At 32.6% G+C, this 22,500-nt stretch overlaps 1 protein-coding gene across 1 annotated transcript in view; it reads left to right on the top strand.

The window, feature by feature from the left end:
• Positions 1-22,500, top strand: part of LOC135203368 (uncharacterized) — a 256,227-nt gene that overhangs the window by 80,452 nt on the left and 153,275 nt on the right. The gene's annotated exons all lie outside the window — the stretch shown is intronic.

The following is a 22,500-nucleotide window of genomic DNA, read 5'->3' as shown; positions in this document are numbered from 1 at the left end:
AAAACTTTTTATTAGTAAGTGTCCTTGGCCCCTTATTTTTTTTTTTTTTTTTTTGTTTTTTTTTTTTTTTTTGGTCGGGGGCGGGGGCGTTATCGACGTAGTGTTTGATTCAGTGTGTGAGTATGTGTGTGGCTGTGTGTGGTGTGTGTGTGTGTGTGTGTGTGAATAATTATGATAACAACAACATCCTCTTAACTTCTCTAAATCTTCACACTTTTTGGATACGTTCGTCACCGCAACGTGACCTCGTTCTGATACTCTGGATAAGGGTTTGAATTATGCTTTGGACATTAACATTACTTCGTATTATGCGTATAAAAAGTGTGTGTAAATTGAGAACAGGGGACTTCGAGGGTCTACCAGTTTCCCATTGTTCATTTCAAGTTGTAGCTTTTTATTAGTCATTTATGCCTTTTCCGTACCTGGGTCGTGTTTATTGACATAATCAATGATGAATTTAATGTAGGATTGCAAGCATATCCAATAACACTAAAATAGTGTGGAAACTAAAATGTATACCATCTTCGACTATGATTATATTAATTTAGGGTTTCACAATAATCTAGTAATGCGGAATATTTATGCAATCATTAACAAAGCGGACAGAAAGAATATTCATCCTTTCCATCTGGTCAAACCATAACTAATTGTAACTTGCTTCTGTGCCAGATGATTTATCATTTAACAATACCTTGCATTTTTCCAGAATGTTGTCTAGCTATACGACCCCCCACAATTCGTAGACATTTGCAACTATGAATAAATAATCATGGAGAGAGAGAGAGAGAGAGAGAGAGAGAGAGAGAGAGAGAGAGAGAGAGAGAGATGAGGGAGAGAGAGATGAGGGAAAAATTAATACTGACTACATAGAAAAGTGTGTATTTACTTACGCATGAATATTCCGGATGCTTTTGATGTTGCTAAGGAACGATTTATAAATATTTATCTTTAACATTTAGAAGCATGTGTAAAGTGGTTTGCTGGACCAATACGCACTCAGGGTGACATTGAATTGTTAATCCCTGATGACAGATTCATGTCTGGTTGTGGCAGTCCTGGTCCCGCTTAGGATCTTTTAGACACTTGAATATGTTCTTGGAAGACATTCGGCAATCTACCTCTAGATGATTTAAATTTTTTTTTTTGACAGATTCCATGTTAGCGAAGGGTTTATTTCATTGTTTTATATATCAGTTTTTCATCCCCCTTACATCATACACCCTACCCCTGGTTGCTTCCTGATGTAGAGGGACAAAGTTCCAAATTAGCTTTTCATAGTTATGAATATTTTACCTGGTAGGATTACAGCAAACAAACAACTTGGGACTTTCATTGTTTATTCTTTAACAGAGTTTGCTTTATTCAAGGAAGAGCAGGATCTTCGTGGAGTTTTCTTATTTTCATCCCAACTTTTTCTCCGATGCAGGAAAACAAATTCTTTTATTTCCGGAGGAGTGTTGCCTCTTCCGAGTGGTCTGAACAACGGAGATTCATGAAAGATTCCACTGGTGATACCTCTCAAGGGCATTGGCAAAATATCCCAAGGTGTGAAGTCCATTGTTTGATGATTTTGTGTTGTAGCTATAGCACTTATAGGTTGTTATACAAATGTATTTTCCCTTTTCCTATGCCAGGAATTTTTTGATTTTTAATTTTAAGCATAATATCTAAAACACACATTTCTAATTAATTACATCACTGAGTGCAAGAATGTATCTGATCTATAGTTCCTGTATCTAGAAGATCAGCAGAAAGGATTTCCATGGGATTCCATTAGCAAGATGGTTATAGGGAATGGTCATTTCTTTCGCTAAAATTTGACAACAGTAAAATCGGTTTAAGGCAAAATACATTTCTGTCTTACACAACTTCTTTAACATATTAAATTCAACGTTAATGTTCTGTATTTCTTATCGTTTTTGCTTGTCGTGAAATAAAAAAAATAATTACTCAACTTAAGTAGGACATAATATCCTATCAACCTAATGATATGAAAACTCACACTATGTGTTGACAGCATTTTTAAAAACTTACGAATGAATCAAACATCAGCACTAAATGCAAAATATGATTCAAGATTTCCATGTTTCTACTGCAGGCCCTAAAATAAACTGCCGTGACGGCTGTCTCATATATTATTCCTTAAGAAAAATTAAAATAATAATTCCATCTTCTTTCCCCAGGTCTTTCATAATCCCAAACAAGAATATATCCAAAGTCTTACCATGCATTACATATTATATAGCCATATTGTTATAGATATAATTGCTCTTAGCATCATAATAGTCTTGCGCATGGAAATAAAAGATAATTAACTTACAGATTTTTCTCTCAAAAAAGAATTTCCAAACTTTCGTGTCCACTTTTTTATTCAAAGAAAATAAGCATAAAATAATGATAAAAAAATAAAATAAAATGTTCAACATACTATCGACGAGACCAGTACCCTCCCTGCGTACACAGGAAGTAGAGAGAGAGAGAGAGAGAGAGAGAGAGAGAGAGAGAGAGAGAGAGAGAGAGATTTAATACCAATATGCAATTAATGATGGAAATTTTTTCTGCTGGCTGCTCCATTTCATTTCGATAAAAAGAAGTCAAGAGAACAGCGTGACTGCAATAAGGAGATTTTGCCTAATCTGCTGCTGGAAAAAGAAAGAGATATGAAAATGAAGTTTTAAATCAAAATTCTTGTATTCTAATATAAACCCTTCCCCTTCGATTAACCAAGGAAACTGAAATGAGACAATATGATATCTTCGGTTTTTATGCAATTATATTCAAATTAAACACAGATTCATCCTTCGGCAAATAAAAATAAAGACATTTAAACGAAATCAAAATATAATATGTTTATCAATAAACAATCGAATTCCTTCACTGAGACTTCTATAATATAATATGTGTTCATCAATAAACAATCGAATTTCCTTCACTGACTTCTAATTATATTATTTTAAATTAATGTGGTAATTGGACCCAAAATTGAAAAAAGATAACTTCGAGAAAATAATCTTTAGAAAATCTGAAAAATATTAAGACTCTCAAATTGGGACTGTCCTTAAAATCTGGATACACTTGGTTCTGAATGTACTTTAATATTTATTTTTAATGGTTCTTAAGGTATACATTGGACAAGAAGGAATTTTATACAACAAACGAACCACAAAATATAGAATATTCTTTGCACCTCCATCTATCTATCAAATGAAATCACTGCTTTTAATATTTTTTTTATTGTAGCTTCCGTTCTTGTAATGAAATATTGTGTATGTAAGCAGCGCAATTGAATTTTAAAAAAAGGAGCCTCAGAGAGGTTCAATTAATTAGAGGATGCCATGACGGGGCTGGTAACACTACATTTAACAAAGTATTGTGGTATATATTCAGCTGACGATAAATAAACTGGTTCATTAACCATTAAAGAATCATTTAATGAACTCGCCATTTATGTTACAGGTCAAAAGACTCGAAATATGTGAAAATTACAAATCAAAATTCCAAGTCTTAACAATAAATACATTTTTGTGGAAACGTTCTCATGTGTTGACTATTTGTTCTTTCTGAAGTTCCGGCTGCACGACATCCTCTGGGACGAAGTTCCGGAGTCTGAACTGAGAAGTTCAGCGAATCTGGTTGCTCTCGGCAGTTAAAGGGGATCAAGGATCAATTGTCAATGTGAAAGATCTCTGTTGAAATACACATGAAAAGTGACAAACAATAGTCCTTGTCGTAACAGAAACCTACCACCACGAACTACTCTATCTAAAATAGATAAATCTCCGACAGAAGCAGACATACGTACACCGGAGAACAGTATTTCAATAAAGGAAGTGCAAATGACCTCAAACAGGTTGCATTGATTTTGTCATTGTTTCAAATATAGAGGCGTTACGACCAAGATCAAACTTATATATATATATATATATATATATATATATATATATGTATATATAATATATATATATATATATATATATGTATATATATATATATATATATATATATATATATATATATATATATATATATATATATATATATATATATTACACCCTCTTATTCCCTAAACTACACAAACTGGGAACTCTTACCTGTTGCCAACGGTGCCCTGTCTGTAAGATATCACGAGGTCTTATTAAGACTGCGTAAAAATATATAAAAATATCATTTATTTCCAAGCAGTTGGTTATAACAAAGAACAAATGATTAACAAGTCATAATGGCATAAATACCCAAATCTGCCCATAAAAAGAAAACCAATAAGATAACATTCTACCTTCCGGACTAAGGTTAAACTCTCAAACCCCAAACAAGTCACATTGTCTAGTATTAGTCAGTTAGAGAATCCCATTCCTAATCAAACCATGGAATCGGAACCCATCTGTAATAAAGAAAATAAATAGTTATATAGACACCCCACGTCACTCTTTTCAAAGTATTTACGTAAAGAGAATATTTCTACACTTCTCTCTCTTTTCCAAAGGTAACAGATTTCTTTTTTTAAGTTTTTAAAGAACGTGTCTTACCCTTTTCGATGGGCGTTTTCTCCCGACACTTAGGGCAACCGCTTGTTCTCTCCTTTGCACAAAGAATGCGTCTTCCACAAGTACCCTGAACCAGTAGGCCTGTAATACGCGTACAAACGAATGCACATGCCTCGCAAACGGGAACGACCTCTGAGACAAGTTGCTTGTTCAGCAAATGCCATGCTCTCCCCTGTGAACTTTGCGTGGTACCACCCCTTGTCTCTGGCGTAAGCAGAGCTATGTGACTTTATTATTATATAAAACACTTTAAACATATATTGCCATTTCCCCCTGTTTGACTCTCTCACCTCTCTCTCTCTCTCTCTCTCCTCTCTCTCTCTCCTCTCTCTCTCTCTCTCTCTCTCTCTCTCTCTCTATATATATATATATATATATATATATATATATATATATATATATATATATATATATATATATATATAGATATATATATATATATATACACATATATATATATATATATATATATATATATTATGATATATATATATATATATAATATATATATATATATATATATACATATATATATAATATATTCTAAATATATCATATATAATATGTATAATATATATATCTCTATATATATATATATATATATATATATATATATATATATATATATAATATATATATATATATATAGAGAGAGATATATATGATATACATATATATATGTATGTATATTATATATATATATATATATATATATCTATATATATATCTATATATACTATATATATATATATATATATATAGGCAATGGATATTTGCACCCGGAGGTGAAAATAACGTAATGGTATTTGTACCCGGGGTGCAAATAATGCAATGGTATTATTTGCACCCGGAGATCTGAACCATGTATCGACCAGTTGTATTGTTTATTTGCTTATACGAAGTACTACCTTTCAGTATCTGGACTTCTTGATAACTATGGTATTTGAACCAAGTCTCATTCAATTGCATCGATTTGTTTTTTGTTTTTTGTTTTTTGTTTTTTATGAAATTATAAATTAATTTAGATGCTAAATTTATCAGTATCTGAATTTTTGCGATAAATGTGTGATTTTAACCAAGTGCCATTCAAATTGTATTGATTTGATTTATTGTTGTTTATGTTACCGGCAAAAAAAAAAGCAATGCCTATTTAACCAGTCTCATTATACCATTATACTATAATGGTTCATTTTACATAATCACCTTAACAGGAAATTTTTGGATGTATTTCTATTCTTTTAGTTTGGAGTAGAGTACTGTTGTCCGCTATGAGAGCAATATTCAACTCTTGGTCTTTCGTACATTCAGTACGGTCGATTGTGACAGATATTAGAATATTAATAAAACTCATCAAAAGAATATCTGATTTTATTAGCTAAAATGTACAGAACATGTTTGTGATAACGGGATAATAAAACAGTGGTTAAAATATAAAAAGAATCAAGCTGCAATTACTTCACGTAAGAAGAAAGCAATGTATTTCGATTATAAAATGAGAGTGCGTTTTTTATTCATTTATGTCGCACATTTGACTAAATCCTTGCTGATTTTTCTTACTCTGCTACTGGCCGGTTCCGCTTTCTAGAACTTGAATTTAATCGCCCTATTGTGTTTGATTCCTCGGTCGACCTTGACACTTTAAAAAAAGGGAGATGGGCGTTAATTTGTCGCATTTGTTGAGAGATGGTTAGGGTCTCATCTTGTCAAGCGCTGAAGAAGTGTCTTGACAATTCTTATATTTCTCTGCTGATGTCAAATGGCCTTTTTTTTACTCTGAAGTTTACAAAGTGAGCTTTGGCTCGAAGAGTTTATGTATGGGATGAGTATAGTTATAATGGATTTGTTGACCTTTACAGTAAATGCACTTTTGCAGACAACTGACTTTTGGTCAGAAAATCCGAGAGTATTTTGTGATTTTCCATCATCTTTGCACTGCATGTTCAGTGAACGTATAGAGTTCTTTTAAGTCCCTTTCCTCGGTACCATATTCCAACTCTGTGCATTTCCTGAGAAATTGCTGATAAGGCCGGTCATCGTCAAGTTTATTATGTCGTTGTGGAAGCAAATTTGATGGATGGATTCTGCCACTGAAGGAAGAAAAGGAAGACACAGATGCTTCAGTTAAAACCATTCTCTGATTCGATTCGATTATTTGTGTCGCTACCAAAAGCTAATACGTTACACCTTAAGTAACTTGCCCACATTTCTTTGCATGATGCCCAGTTATCAACCACATACTGATGCATTGCAGCACTTTCTTTAATTAACTTTTCTAGCAACTCTTTCAATATTGTCTCATTCCTTGCTTCACTAATGAATTTAAGAGTACATCGAAGATTCGAAAGGTCTTACTTCCCATAACGAAGTAGGAAGGACGATTCATCAGAATCCTGGGGTTGTGGAGGTTGACGTATTCTAGTCAGAAAAGGATACAGTCCTGAAACAAGTAGCAAACCAATGCTGATTTATGTTACTTACAATTATACCAACAACAAAGTGAATATAAAAAACACAAAGTGAATATAAAAACAACAAAACTAGGTGTACAAACATTTATATAAATGATATTGATGGATTGGAAAATATTACATTGGTTAGGCCAAATCATTTGACGTAAAAATTGGTATATATATGATATTAACTTCAAGTTTCGATATCATATAGATTAAACATAACATTTTCGCTGTGTAGGTTTTTCTCGTAAACAGTCAATATTAAGTTTTAAAAAGAAGTCTGCATTAAGTCTTAATCATCTTAAAGCAAATTCTACGTTACCCTAAATGTCAAAGCTATTCATAAGATTGTGTTACAAGAATTTTTTTCCCTTTTTGTTTGCAAGCATGTTTCGAAAAAAATACGAGAAAAGGAGGAAAAAAGAAAAAAAAGTCAGCTTGAAGATAAGAAGAGAGGTCATAATACTCTCGGTCAGATAATTATATTGAACTATGCATATGTAGGTGTGACTTTAATGTCTTTTGTTTAAACATTATTCTACGATCATTTTCATAGCTGTTGAGAGCCTGAAAAAAGAGGAAGGAATCTTTATTGGAAAGACTAGAGCATCAAATAGGAAGAAAAACCTAGCGCTGATTCGTTCACGAGCAAAGGAGGAAGAAATCAATACTTTACTCCATAATGTTCCAATATATGAGAATGCAGTGAGATGAATATTCTTACTAAAATATACGTAAAGGAAAATAGTTTTTAAACATATTGTTAAAAGTGATTTTTACTGAAGGAAATAAAAAATCCAAAGAACATACCATTAAAGACGTATTTCACTAGTCTCTTATGATTTTAAAAAAAAATCTAAAACAAAGAAATAATGGAAAGAAAGAGATCATAGAAAGTTCATAATTATTTGTCACATGACATAAAGACATTGCCATCCAAAAAATATTTTCTTAATCTATTGAGGTATTTTAGTTTCAACATTGCAGCGCGACATGAATCTTCAAATGCAGTCGTTTGTTTCTCATCATACACTGAAGTTGTAAAAGGAGTAGCAAGTTAATATTCGTCCTTAGAAGATACAATATATGAAATAAGGAGTAGTAGATTTTTCTATTTTGTCGGAACTACGTTGACCATAAAGAATTACTGACTGTCACAAAACAATTCAAAGGATAAGCGTTTTAGCTGCTGCGTAATAGTTAGTGATGGAGAGTAAAAAAAGTCTTAAAAGCACAAGAAGAAATACGTCATAACAAATATTTTTCTAAGTTTAAAGCATCATCTTACTTCATTTCAACAGAAATTGATCTGTCATTATGTACAGAACTGAAGGACTTTACCTTCGGGAATTAGGCATTACTCTCCTTTCCCGTTGTGTTCTTAGCGGCATCAGCTATTTACATATCCACCCCACACTCCACTTTGTGTACAAGGACCGAAGAGAAACATACACAAGGCAATGCCTAATTTCGATCATACAGTGACCTCATAGATGATAGTATTAGCTGAATTTACTGAAACCCTGAGGTTGCATTAGTCCCATGGTGTCGGAATCGGAAACTTGCAAATTTTACTAGATATTATGTGTATCTATAATGTAGCTGGTGTGAATGGGAAAGTGATTGCAAGGGCTCAGGCTGGATATACTTTGGCTCACACTGCTGTCAGTGAATAGATAGTTTCAATTCCCCTGAACAATAACTCTACCAGTGGCTCCAGAGATCTCTAAAGCAGCGAGTCCATGTGACCTGACTTGAGTAGTTCATTATGAAGGGAAAGGGATGTCTGTACAGACTAAATCACAATGCCTCCAAAGCCCCAGAAAAAAGAGTCGTTTATTCATATCTCACGACTGTCTTTCCAATCGTGGAAAATACAATACACCTTAAGATATCAATGATTTGATTATAACACATCAACTAGGGAATACCAAGAGCAGTCGCTCAAAGTCTGTGTGAAAACATGAACCATAGTATCCTATTTCCGGAGTATTATTACTAATATAATTACGAGAGGTTGATGCGTTATTTTACCAAAAAAAATAAAATAAAATATAACAATAATACAAAAATAAAAAAATCTTTGGGTCCCACTTCTCTTTTACCTGAGTTACACTTCCTGATTTGTATTCCTGCTTTAATAATTAAATGGGTAGTCACAAAAAGTCCATAATATTGGGACTTTTGGGGCCTTCTGGTGCATTTTGTTTCAAATCCTGTCCTTCACTATTCTGGAATTCTGTTTCATGTTAAAAAAATTTTCAGTTTTATAATTTTCAGTTTTATAATGCTGTATGAAACTCTTAAACGGACCATGGAACTCTCAATCACGACGCGGTGGTAGCCTGTGCTGGTGGCACCTATAGCAGTGCCAGACGCACGAGCACGGCTAATTCTAACCTTAAATGAATTAAAACTACTAAGGCTATAGGGCTGCAATTTGGTATTTTTGATGATTGGAGGGTGGATGATCAACATCCCAATTTGTAGCCTTCTAGTCTCAGTGATTTTCAAGATCCGGGAAAGGACTGACAGACAAAGAACCATTTCAATAGTTTTCTTTACCGATAAACTAAAAACGGCTAAATTAAGTTCAGTTAAGTATCTAAAACAATCTTGAATTCTTTATATAGCTATTTATCTAGAGATTTCAGAAGTAATAAACAAATACCGATATTGCAATATGGGGAAAAGGATATAGGAAAGGTTTTATCTCCTTTTTTTTATTTTACGAAAACTTTATTTACAAATCAAAATCAGTGTATAGTTTTGTTAGGTTTCATGGTAGAAACATTGGTTTTATAATTTAGGGGAGTTCTCATCAGTTCATGGTGTTACAAATACCATAGATTGAAGAGTGTTACATTTTATATATGAAACAAGGCAATAACGGATGAAAACTGAAAATTATTATTACCAGTCAGATTGCTCAATAAAGAACGACTTCCCCAACTGAAGCGCTCGTGTATAATCCGAGTTAAGCCCAGCAGAGGTATAAAAAGCAACTGTGTTTGCCGGGGAAAGTTCCCCGTTGGGCCAGGTGCATAATCACTGGTTTAAAGTTAGAGTTCTCTGTCTCTCCTGACTTTGCATACTGCGCTGCCTCCTAAGAACGCTTGTTATTACTTTAGCATAACGGCCAGTTTAATAATAATACGCTCATAGTGATATTTGCTAATATTACTCTGCCAACACACAGAATAAATTTCTTTGCTGCAAGGATGCGGTATGAAAGAATTTAGTGATATAAATAAAAATACGTAAGAAACGACAGTACAATGACGACTATATATATATATATATATATATATATATATATATATATAATATATATATATATATATATATATATATATATATATCTATATATATATATATATATATTATACATATATATATATTATATTATATATATATATATATATATATATATATATAAAATATATATATATATATATATATATATATATATATATATGTGTGTGTGTGTGTGTGTGTTTGTGTATATATATATATATATATATATATATATATATATATATATATATATATATCTATATATATATATATATATATATATAGAACACAGTGTAAACGAAGAACCGCCAAATGCATAATGATAGAGAAAACTTTGTCATCGAGGTTACCAAATTTGTTAAAGAATTTTTCCGGAGCAAAAATAGTCTCTGTAAAACTTAAATTCACACCATTGTGATATTGGAAAGTCTCTCTCTCTCTCTCTCTCTCTCTCTCTCTCTCTCTCTCTCTCTCTCTCTCTCTCTCTGTAAAATAGATATATAAGGATTTGTTATTCTACAATAACCTTTCAACATCTCATACTCTTTGCACTTGTGGATACGATTTAGCTTTGACCTTCCATTGCAGGATTTGAACCGATGTATAAATGGTCCCATTGATGGCCACCACCAGTGAGAATTGGGATATAAATTTCGTTCATCTCTTTTGCATTCATACCTATAAAATTTTAGAGGCATTTCACTACAGCTGAAATAAGCTCACTCCCACCATCGCATTATTGCGTTTTCGAAGATAATACTCTTTATGTTAAAATGTATTTTTAGATTCTTTTGTTCATTATTTTTAATGAAGATATCGACCAGAAAGCTTCATCACGTATTTCATCAAACGATATGGCACACATAAAATGCCTTATAAATCAGGATGGATACAACTAAAGCACCTTTCAACTACTGTGCCAGAATTCGAACCAATACACGTGATTTTTCGTCAAGCAGCATACCATGCCATGCTATGAAAAGAGATATAAGTGTGGGTCAGCGCGTGCATACACATATTCAAATTCAAAATTATTTACTAGAGCGAATGGTGATCGTCAGTTAAGTTGACGTCTATCTAAAAAAATGCAACACACACACACACACACACGCATACACACACACACACACACACACACACAAATATATATATATATATATATATATATATATATATATATATATATATATATATATATATATATATATATATATATGGTGTATATATATTGGTGCTGCTGTCAGCGAATCTAGTTGCCGTCGGCAAGTAAATGGAATCATGGATTAATTGTGATTGTGAAAGCTCTCTGTTGCAATACAACTTATGGAAAAGTGACAGACCATCCGTCGTTGGTCCAGTTTACAAACTGGTAGTTCAGTAATTGCAGAAAGAAAAAAATTTAAGAACATTCTCAGTTTGCCTTTTTTTAACGGATTTGAAACCATTAAATCATTGTTAAAAGCTTTTAATTTCAACCTTGTTTTCTCATATAATACACACTAAAAGGAAGGAATGTTAATAAAAATAGCCCAGAGAAAGCAACAACATAATATATAAAATTCCATGTATGGATTGTCCCTCATTTTATCTCAGACAGTCTAGCAAGGGCCTAGAAGTAAGGCTAAGCCAGCATAAATATTCTGTAAAAACTGGACAAACATCTAATGCAATATTTATTCATTTAAGTGAAAACACCACCGAATAAAAATTGGTTTGATAGTTCAGTAATTGCAAAAGTCAAGAGATGTCTTATCACGAAATCTTTTAGAATCTGCTTTAAAATACAACTTACTTTTCATTGTAATTTCAATGTTAGTTGTGGCCTTTTTCATTTAGACCCTTGTATTTGTAACATGTTTAAGAATGACCTCAAAGATATAATTACAGACTTAAATAAAATTAGTTGCCTTTGAGTTATCTTCATTGTAATGTATAAATCTAAAAACTGTATTGTGAATATGTATTGTGAACAGGGTTTTGTTACCAAAGTTCTGAACAGATGTCACCTATAATTCTTTAATTGCCTTGTCCTTGTAACTGAGATGTTTATCTTGAACTTTTAATCCCAACCCATTGTTTATGCTTGTTTGGGAAGGTTACTCTCTCCAGGTATGTCGGATTCTAGGTACTAATCTCTTTATAATCCCTATCTGTCAGTTATACGAATCTTTCTTATTTTGTCTTTTGTCCCATGTATGTCAGTTCTGCTCAGTAAAGGACGTGGAAACGTCGAAGGTCTCGCAGTTACTCATTCGTTTATTTTTCCTTCGTGGCATATATCTTTATTTATGGGGATTATCACGTTCCTAACTTTCGTGATTCAGTTATACACACATACACACACACACACACACACACACACACACACACATATATATATATATATTATATATATATATATTATATTATATATTATATAGTATATATATATATATATATATATATATATATATATTTTATATATATAATATATATATATATATATACTATATATATATAATTATATATTATATTATTATAATATATATCTATATCTATTTATATCTTAGATATATATATTATATAGCTATATATATAATATATATATATATATAGTATATATATATATATCTATATAATATATTATATATATATATATATATTAGATATCTATATATATATATATATCTAATATATATCTTATCATATATATATATATATATATATATATATATATATATATAATCTATATATATATATATTAATTATATATGTTTAGGGCTGTGCCTTGTATGATAAGGCGCCCTATGAGGTAATGTTTAGACTAGCGATAAACTATACGCTAAGTCGGTTGGTATTGCACTTCCATCTTCAATGGAGTGTCTGGGTTTTGTAGATCACTTACGAAGTCGGTATTATCTTTACGACGATGTGTTAAACTCATGGTTCGGTGAGGTTCTTGTAGAAAACACTAAGTATAAAAATAGATATATTTTCTTCTGAAGTTTTACATGCTGAAGATCAGATATGATTGTACAAGTCTTCTATAACGATAGCTTGATCGCTTCTGCCAAATGATGATGGCTAATCCTATTCCTCTACATGATAAAGCTTAGGTAAAGAGGTACAGGTCTTCTAATGACGATAGCTAACTCTGTTCTGCTTGTCTACCATCTCTGTTACAAGTTATGAAGGAACAGACAATAGTTTCGAACATATGAACATACTATCAGATGACATAGTTTCATACGAACACACAATCAAAATGAGACACGCTACAGATCACGTAGGCCGTTTGAATCATATAGGTCGGGGTAGTTGTCTCAAGCAGGGAGCTTGGACTAATGTTTATAAACAAATTGAATGACCACAGATGACGGCATGTTATCTTAGCTTACCATACTTATTGTATACGTCATCTTTAGCGTCTCTAGTCTGATCACATTCCTGCAAGCAATCTGGTTGACCTCTTTAGTTTTTAGACTTTTAATATATATGGACTAACATTCCATATTTTTATTATGTAAACACTTATATTAGCTCGGTCAGCTACCAAACCAACTACTGAATATTACTCAAACTTGACTTGCATTTTGACTTATAGGAGTGTGATACAGACACTATGTGAATATATATATATATAATAAGTATAAAAAAATTCATGGTGTACATGAATTGATTCAAGTAATAAAATATAAAACAATGATATTGGTAAATAATAGTGATCACATGATATAATAATGATACAGTATTTCACTTCATCTCATTAAGATACATATGCTACAGAAAATACTAATGTACTCTGACAATTGCATAGAATGAAGATTAACATGATAAAAATCATATTTTAAACTGATAAAAAATTTCATATATGAATTGATAAAAATTATTAATGGTTTATGCTGATTGATTCGTTGATTTTTATGCTAAATGTTATATATCTGATAGTAATTCATATACTAACTCATAAATAACTGCAGATATTGGTAAGATAAAAGGTAACATATTGATTAGAGGCTACCTGATTTTTTTATACATATGTATAAGGATTCATATAATTATGATTAATATATGTGCACTTTAAATAGATTTCCTATTGCGTACACGCAAAGATATATTTAGATTCTGTTATTTATGATCATTTATATAAGAGATTCCTATTGCGTACACGCAAAGATATATTTCGACTCTGTTATTTATGATCAATTATATATAAGATACCCATGATACTTTATATATAGGATACATGACCGAGGTTATACTACTTCACTTTTAACTAAGCGTTCGAACAACTTTTCGTCCATTACACAGTTCCAGACAACCACCTTTAGCCAAATGAACGGCCTTTTTCAATGGTTAAACAAGGGGAAAATTTGCCTGGGCGGTCCAACGTTCTATTTTGCGCTCATACTTATTCTCTGCATCCTAAGCTACACGATTCCGTTCGCGATGAAAAAAAAATCATCCCCAGCACGAGTCCTTCGCCAGCAAAGTAGAGTTGAATATCCTTCGGGTCGTAATTGTCGGAAGTATGTCCCTTTTTGTAGTCGATTCCGACAGCCGCTGGAGCGTTCCGCATGAAAACGAGATTAACGACGAGATACGGTGTCGGTCGAAGAAGTCCATGAAATTCCTTTCACATTGTAGGCGGTTGTTACTTGACTGTAGTCGTCCGCTGCGACGAACGATTTTTTTGAAGTTGCGATGTGAAACTCTCGTACTGCAGGATACTGTAAAAACCAGGTTCCATTAATCAGCCTGCAAGTGAAATTATACTTGTCACAAGGGCAAAGTAAATTCAGAACAACATCCAAATACAGGGGAGGGAAGAGAGCCATTTTAGACCAGACGTTAACCCACATGAATTCGCTGATATTTTGGAATTCAAAAGAGTCCGCTGTACAAACTTTTTTATCCATGGCATTAACAATGAGTGAACCTATCCAGGTCTATGATGACTGTAAAAATATCCATAATTATAACAAATAAATAGATATCATTACGAATCTCAAAGAAAATTCGATATTACTAGTAGTAAGTTACTAGACAAAGAAGTGGAAAACGGAGCTAATTGTAAAATTGCCAGGCAACATAAAAGTCAAAGAGAAGATTAATCATGATTCTATGTGCCCTAACAAAAGTTTCATATTCAATTTTCTCGTGCGCATCCTCTGAGGTAACTTTTAAAACATTATTAATAGGTAGGAGATGCAACGAAAAAAACCCACTATGTAACTAATTTCTATATAAACTTTGGGTTTTTCAAGAAAATGTGACATTTCCCATGAATGTTTTACTTGAATTGAATAGGCTAATGTTGCAAGTAAATAATCCATATCCATATCGTGATACTTCTAAATGTCTATGAGGTTCAGAAAAGATTAATTCATTTTGTTGTTATAGAAATTCTATTTGCTTATATTGTTCATTATTTTTAAAAATGATTACAGTCCTTAACTAATTGCATTACACACACGGATAAGAATATGTTATGTGGCCTGTCATGTGACCTATGAACCACATGTGAAGTTCATGAACTAAGCATTCCTTTCTCCAGTCAATCTGCTTTTGCAAGCAGAGACGACACACAGATGAAGACTGTGTAAGCAGATTATTGAGGTTAAAAGGAACAAATGCTGATACGGCAATGATGACGTCGTCACTTGGCAGGAGATTGCTCTCAGCCAGCTAAGAGTTACGTTACTTGCTGTAAGAGATACGACTTTAGTATTTTCAAATGATATTTTAGTGTTTTAATTCTCCACCGCATGAGAAGAATGTCTGAAACAACAGTACCAAAATTGACAATATATTAGTTTCATGTTGGCATTATGTTAAAATAAAATATTCCTTATTCAAACTATATGAAAAAGGTTTCCATACAAATTCTATATATATTATTAGCCCTGTATAAGATTCATATAGGATTATTCCATAGATAACATTTTCACTTCTAGACTTCCTGACTTTAAAATCTCTTTTATTTTATTTTATTTATTTTATTTATTATTAGTTTATTTATTTATTTATTTATTTAATTTTTTTTTTCATTGACTACGAATATAAATCACCGGGACAGACAATATGTCAGTAGGTTTTGATATGTGTTTGAACTTTTAGCTTATTTGTCATTACTAAAGCGTTAAGTTAGAGTTCAATCTTTACGCATATATATTTGGATATTTAATGGTTACGTTTTGCTTATTGATATTATCGTGATTCCTTTTTTTATTATAATTTGTAACCCTTCCGACTTCTTACGGAGTGTATTATATTGACTCCACTTGTATCCATATTTATTTTTATTTTTTTATATTTATTTATTTATATATTTTTTTTATATATATTTGATAAATTAATGGTTGGCTTGAATATGTGGAAAAGTGTTCTAGCGGCGTACCGTATAAGGCTACTTGCGGCATTAATTCTATAGATACAAGATATAACTGATAAAGGTATTTAAAACCGCGAGAACCGCTATAATCCAGTTTGGATCCAATATCACGATTGTAACTCGTAAGACATTGACACTTTTTTTATTTATCTCTTATCTACCAAACCGATTGACTCTGGGTGATAAATATATTATTGGTTTTCTTAATGGATAGGAATTCACACAACGTGTTAAGGAGATTATTATTGATTTACACCACCCGAGTCACAGATTATTATGTGTATAATTCCATGTTTACTGATTTAGCACTCATAAATATTCCTAACGCACTCAATTGCGGTGTTTGTTTTTAGTGCTATTAATTCTATATAACGTGTCAAGGAACTATTAACACTAAGAAGTGTTTATTCCCTCTGTCAGACTCGTAATTCTGTTAATAATTCTACGTATATTCTTTCAAGGATTGATTTGGCACAGGATAGTCCTAAAAGACTGACGGGGGGTCTTAGTGTATCCTTGTTTTCATGACACATGTTACAATTAGTTATGTGCTTTTTATATCTGTAAGCATTGTAGGCCAGTAAATAGTGCTTTGGCTTTCTGTGACATAGTAGGGAACCCTGGGGGATGACGGAATGCAACCAGTTTATGACGATTGGTATGAAAGAGATTATTACTACTACCTGGTCGTTAGTCATCTGCTGTGTTCTGCGGGTTTTCCTCGTCACAGACTTACATATAATATTACATTTGATTACATTATTCTGATACACATACTTTAAATATACTTTTTGCTTTAGGGTTTCTGCTCGAAGGTTTATTGTTTTTGCCTAGCCACTGACCCTGTTTCCGTTTCGAAGTGTTTATTGTTTGGGTTATGTCTGTTGACTCTTGCTTTGTTCAGTTTGTAACAGTTCTGCGCTCCAACCCAGATATTCAATGCTCGCGATCTCTTGGTTTAATTGGAAGGAATTTTTTCTTGTTTAGATACGGTTTTAAAAAACAATAGTACGGATGTTTCTATATCTTTTAGTCTAATTATGGTTCTTTGCGGTATGGTGCGGGATTGCGGGATATGCGTCAGCTATGATATTTGCTTCCCAGGTAGATATCTTATCTTGGCTCCAATAACCTGAATGATCATTTGTCACCGAGTTCCTTTTGGACTGTGATTAAAGCCTTTGAAAAAACTCGGTAAAGGACTCATTGTTCAGTAAGGACTTTATCAGGATAGCCATAGATTATGAACTTAAGATGTACTCAGTGAGTTAATGATACCTAGCCCTTCCTTGCCTATTACTGCATATTTACTTTCAGAGGGCTTTAGTTTACGTGAATAAAAAGCTATAGGGAAGAACTGTTTATCATATTACTGAAGTAATACCCTCTTACCCCTTGGTCTGAGGCGTCTGTTGCAATAAAAAAAAAATTCCTTATTTAAATCAGGGATTTTTTAAGTTAGGTGAGCTGCATTATTCCGCTTTTAAGATATCGAACGCCTGTTGATGCTTTTTTTTAGACCATATCAATCTACGCTCTTCTTCGTAAGATCTGTTAAAGGAGCTGTCAGATTGAAGAGTTACATATTTGCATACGATTGTAATACCCACTACAGCGCAAAAAGTGCTGTATCCCCCTTTTTACGTTAATAGGTACCGGAAGTTATGAATAGCCGACACCTTACCATGGACTACTTTTAAGACCTTGACCAGACACATAAACTAGATAAACATGTTTCGGTTTTGAAAAAAAACTCACATTTAGAGATTTTACTCTGAGATTATTTGTCTTTGTCTCTGTCGCACTAGCTCTACGTTATGTGAATGTAACTTCTAAGGTATTAGAAAAGATTACAAGATCATCCATATAGGCATGTAGGTTATCCCTAAAAGTCTCCAAACACTATATTGTAATTGGGGCGCAACGTAAGCCGGAGGCATACGTAAAAAATTGATAATGTCCCCTGAGTGTGCTGAAAACGGAGTATGAGGTACAATCACTTAGGTAATGGTATCTGGTAAAAGCATTTAAGTAAGTCCAAATTGGTGAAAAATTTATTCTAACCTTAACAGAGATAGATTGTCGTCGCTACATGGCACTGGAAACTATCGGGAGTCGTTTCCTTGTTTAAGCGACAGAAATCTACGCAGATACGCCAGTCCCGATCTTTTATGGCATGACGTCTGAGGGAAAAAATTATATGGGCTATTTGATTTCCTAATGACTCCTATTACTAACATTTTTCAACTTCGTCATTTATCTCTATTTGAAATTTTATTGAGAATCTATACGAAGGTACGTAAATAGCTTTATGTTTGTCCTAGACCGTGTTTTGTGTTAATCTTACATCCGTTTTTTTCCAGAGATCACTCGGCTAGTGGAGAAACTTCCTGGTATTCAGGTGAAAGATAAAAAAAATTTCTGCTGAATCACCTCTGCTTGAATGACTTTACGGATATTACTTTAGATAGATTATCAGAGAGATTCATCCACGACTGGTTGGGCGTGATTAAAAATTAGCAACAATAAAAAATGCGATATTTATAACTTCCGTATCCACGATATGTATACTTTTAGGGCTTTGTTCGCGGAAATCGTTATATTTCAGAGTGTCGGGAAGGATTCAAAATTTCATTTCCCAGCAAAGATCTTTTTACACGCACTAAGACATTCGAGGGTGCATGCTTCTCGAGATTTTGCGTGCAAAGTACGACTGCGGTTGTGGGAGAATTCTGTTGGGTCATTTGAACAATGTTACGATTTATGAGACAAATGTATAGTTCCTTTATATAAGTTATTATTTGATTAACTGTCTCATTTTTGTTCAAACGGATTTTACTATGTTTGAAGGTTTATAGGATTTTTCCTTTGATAAACACGCCTTATTTTGCAGGATGTAAGATAATATTTTGTATACCCCTGAGATGGATCTTACAATTACACTACATACAGATCAATGTTTTTTATAACTATAGAGGTATCTGTAAGCGCTCGCTTATCCGGACTTCTCATTAGGGAAGTTCGAACAACAGACGGTGAGTCCGTAAATACAAGATATTACGTGTATTAAAGAAATAAAACAAGATATTCTAATTTTTACGGCGCGTACAGTTGGGCTTAATCCACCAGTATTTATTATAACTTAATGTATTAAAATTAAAACGAAACCTGCTCTGATTACTTATACGGTCGTGTGTTTCATAGGAAAAATAACCTTTTTAATTCAAAAAAGATATTGGTATGAACCAACATCGCTTTTCCCCACTCTGCTAGAGTCGCTTATTGCGTGGAATTTGCTTTGCTTTGAAAACTCGGCAGATTAACTAACCTTGACCGCTTGACTAGGTGACACAGTAACCGAGTTTGCTTGTTTGATTCTGAAAGGCTACTGTTTCTATTTCTTTTTGTAATAATTAGGATCCTTCTCTTTATTACCATCGCAACGTATTGTGTGTTTTTAGCATTATGTTGCTGGTTACGTATACAGCAATGAATGACGAACTATTAGGAACTGAGCGATTACTATAAGACAAGTTATCTCTACTGTATTCAATATTAACTGTTTGTACTTCATTCTTTGCTAAAATTTGAAATAGTGAGGGATCCTGGTCAGCGCATTTAGCCTGACGAAAGTTTTTACAGACATGTTATTCCTTGCAATCCAGCCGTATTTTTAAAGTTAAGTTGAGTCATTGAGGTTCGATATTTTATATAACTAAAAAACTCAAAGGCTAAAACTGCGATCGGGACTTTGCAAAGGAGCATTTATTGTCATGACCCGAAATAGTGTTACCTCTAAGTTTTTATATAGATTTGTACGGGTGTTCCACTTGTTTTTTGTGTGTTTTCTAATCACTACGGTGCTTAACGACCCTATCCGTGCATCTGTATAAATACAGACGTCCACTGCGTAAACGCATTCACTGTTTAATATGATTTGTTACGTAAGGGATTAATAATCACCCCAAAAAAAAAAAAAATGATAAAGTTAACATAGTATCTGATTTAATGATATTTCAGTAGAACTTCTGGAAACAGACACTCAAAGATAAAAACTCGCAGTAGCGAAATCTCAATGATATAGATAATTTCTGTAAAAAAGTAAGATTAAGAATGTCTCGTAACTTCAGCCACAGGAATAACGAAATTCGACCTGCAAAGGAAAACACTCAAAGTTACCTCCAAATGAATAAAAAAATTTGTACTTAGCTTGCTTTTGTGGGAAGTCACGGTGTTCCGATAACGACACACGGCCTTGGTCCTCCTTCTCTATTTAGCGGACGACCTGGTTTGGCTTCAGTTTCCCCCGTGCGCGTTGTTTCGATGATTCGAGCCCTTGAAAATCCGATGCTGCAGACGCGTTCGGTTTGTTTCTTGCAGTGCCGGAAACGCTCACTAACGATGTTTTCTTGAATGATTCTAATGAGAGACGAAGCTTCCGTTGCCGTAGGAAAAAGACACGTCGTTTTGTTTCTTGAAGTTATTCACTAACGATGATACTAAGTTGCTTGACGAATCTTGTTGTTTTCTGAAGTCGCTCACTAATGATGATACTAGGTTGCTTGAAGAATCTGCTGCTTCCGTCGTCGTTGACTTCTTATGATACATGATTTATTATTCTGGTTTTTTCTTCGTAGGACGTTGTAGAGTTCTTCTGGTCCGCTGGCCACCAATATTAGGGCTGTGCCTTGTATGATAAGGCGCCCTATGAGGTAATGTTAGACTAGCGATAAACTATACGCTAAGTCGGTTGGTATTGCACTTCCATCTTCAATGGAGTGTCTGGGGTTTTGTAGATCACTTACGAAGTCGGTATTATCTTTACGACGATGTGTTAAACTCATGGTTCGGTGAGGTTCTTGTAGAAAACACTAAGTATAAAAATAGATATAATTTCTTCTGAAGTTTTACATGCTGAAGATCAGATATGATTTGTACAAGTCTTCTAATAACGATAGCTTGATCGCTTCTTGCCAATGATGATGGCTGACTCCTATTTCCTCTACATGATAAAGCTTAGGTAAAGAGGTACAGGTCTTCTAATGACGATAGCTAACTCTGTTCTGCTTGTCTACCATCTCTGTTACAAGTTATGAAGGAACAGACAATAGTTCGAACATATGAACATACTATCAGATGACATAGTTTCATACGAACACACAATCAAAATGAGACAGCTACAGATCACGTAGGCCGTTTGAATCATATAGGTCGGGGTAGTTGTCTCAAGCAGGGAGCTGGGACTAATGTTTATAAAACACAATTGAATGACCACAGATGACGGCATGTTATCTTAGCTTACATACTTATTGTATACGTCATCAGTAGTCTGATCACATTCCTGCAAACAATCTGGTGACCTCTTTAGTTTTAGACTTTTGGGATATATATGGACTAACATTCCATATATTATGTAAACACTTACATATATATATATATCTATATATATCTATCTCTATATAGATATATATATATATATATATATATATATATATATATATATATATATATTATAGTATCTATATATATCTATCTATATATAGATATATATATATATATTTATATATATATCATATATATATATATATATATATATATATATATATATATATATATATATATATATATATACATATAGATATATATATAGTATATATACTATATATATATCATATATATATATATATATATATATATATATATATATATATATCTATATATGTATATATATATATATATATATATATAGATATATATAGATATATATATATTATATGATATATATATATATATAGTATATATATATATATATATATATATATATATATATATA

This window comes from Macrobrachium nipponense, chromosome 36 (assembly GCF_015104395.2).
Source record: "Macrobrachium nipponense isolate FS-2020 chromosome 36, ASM1510439v2, whole genome shotgun sequence".
Lineage (NCBI taxonomy): Eukaryota > Metazoa > Arthropoda > Malacostraca > Decapoda > Palaemonidae > Macrobrachium > Macrobrachium nipponense.
This window is presented reverse-complemented; position numbering and strand designations above follow the sequence as displayed.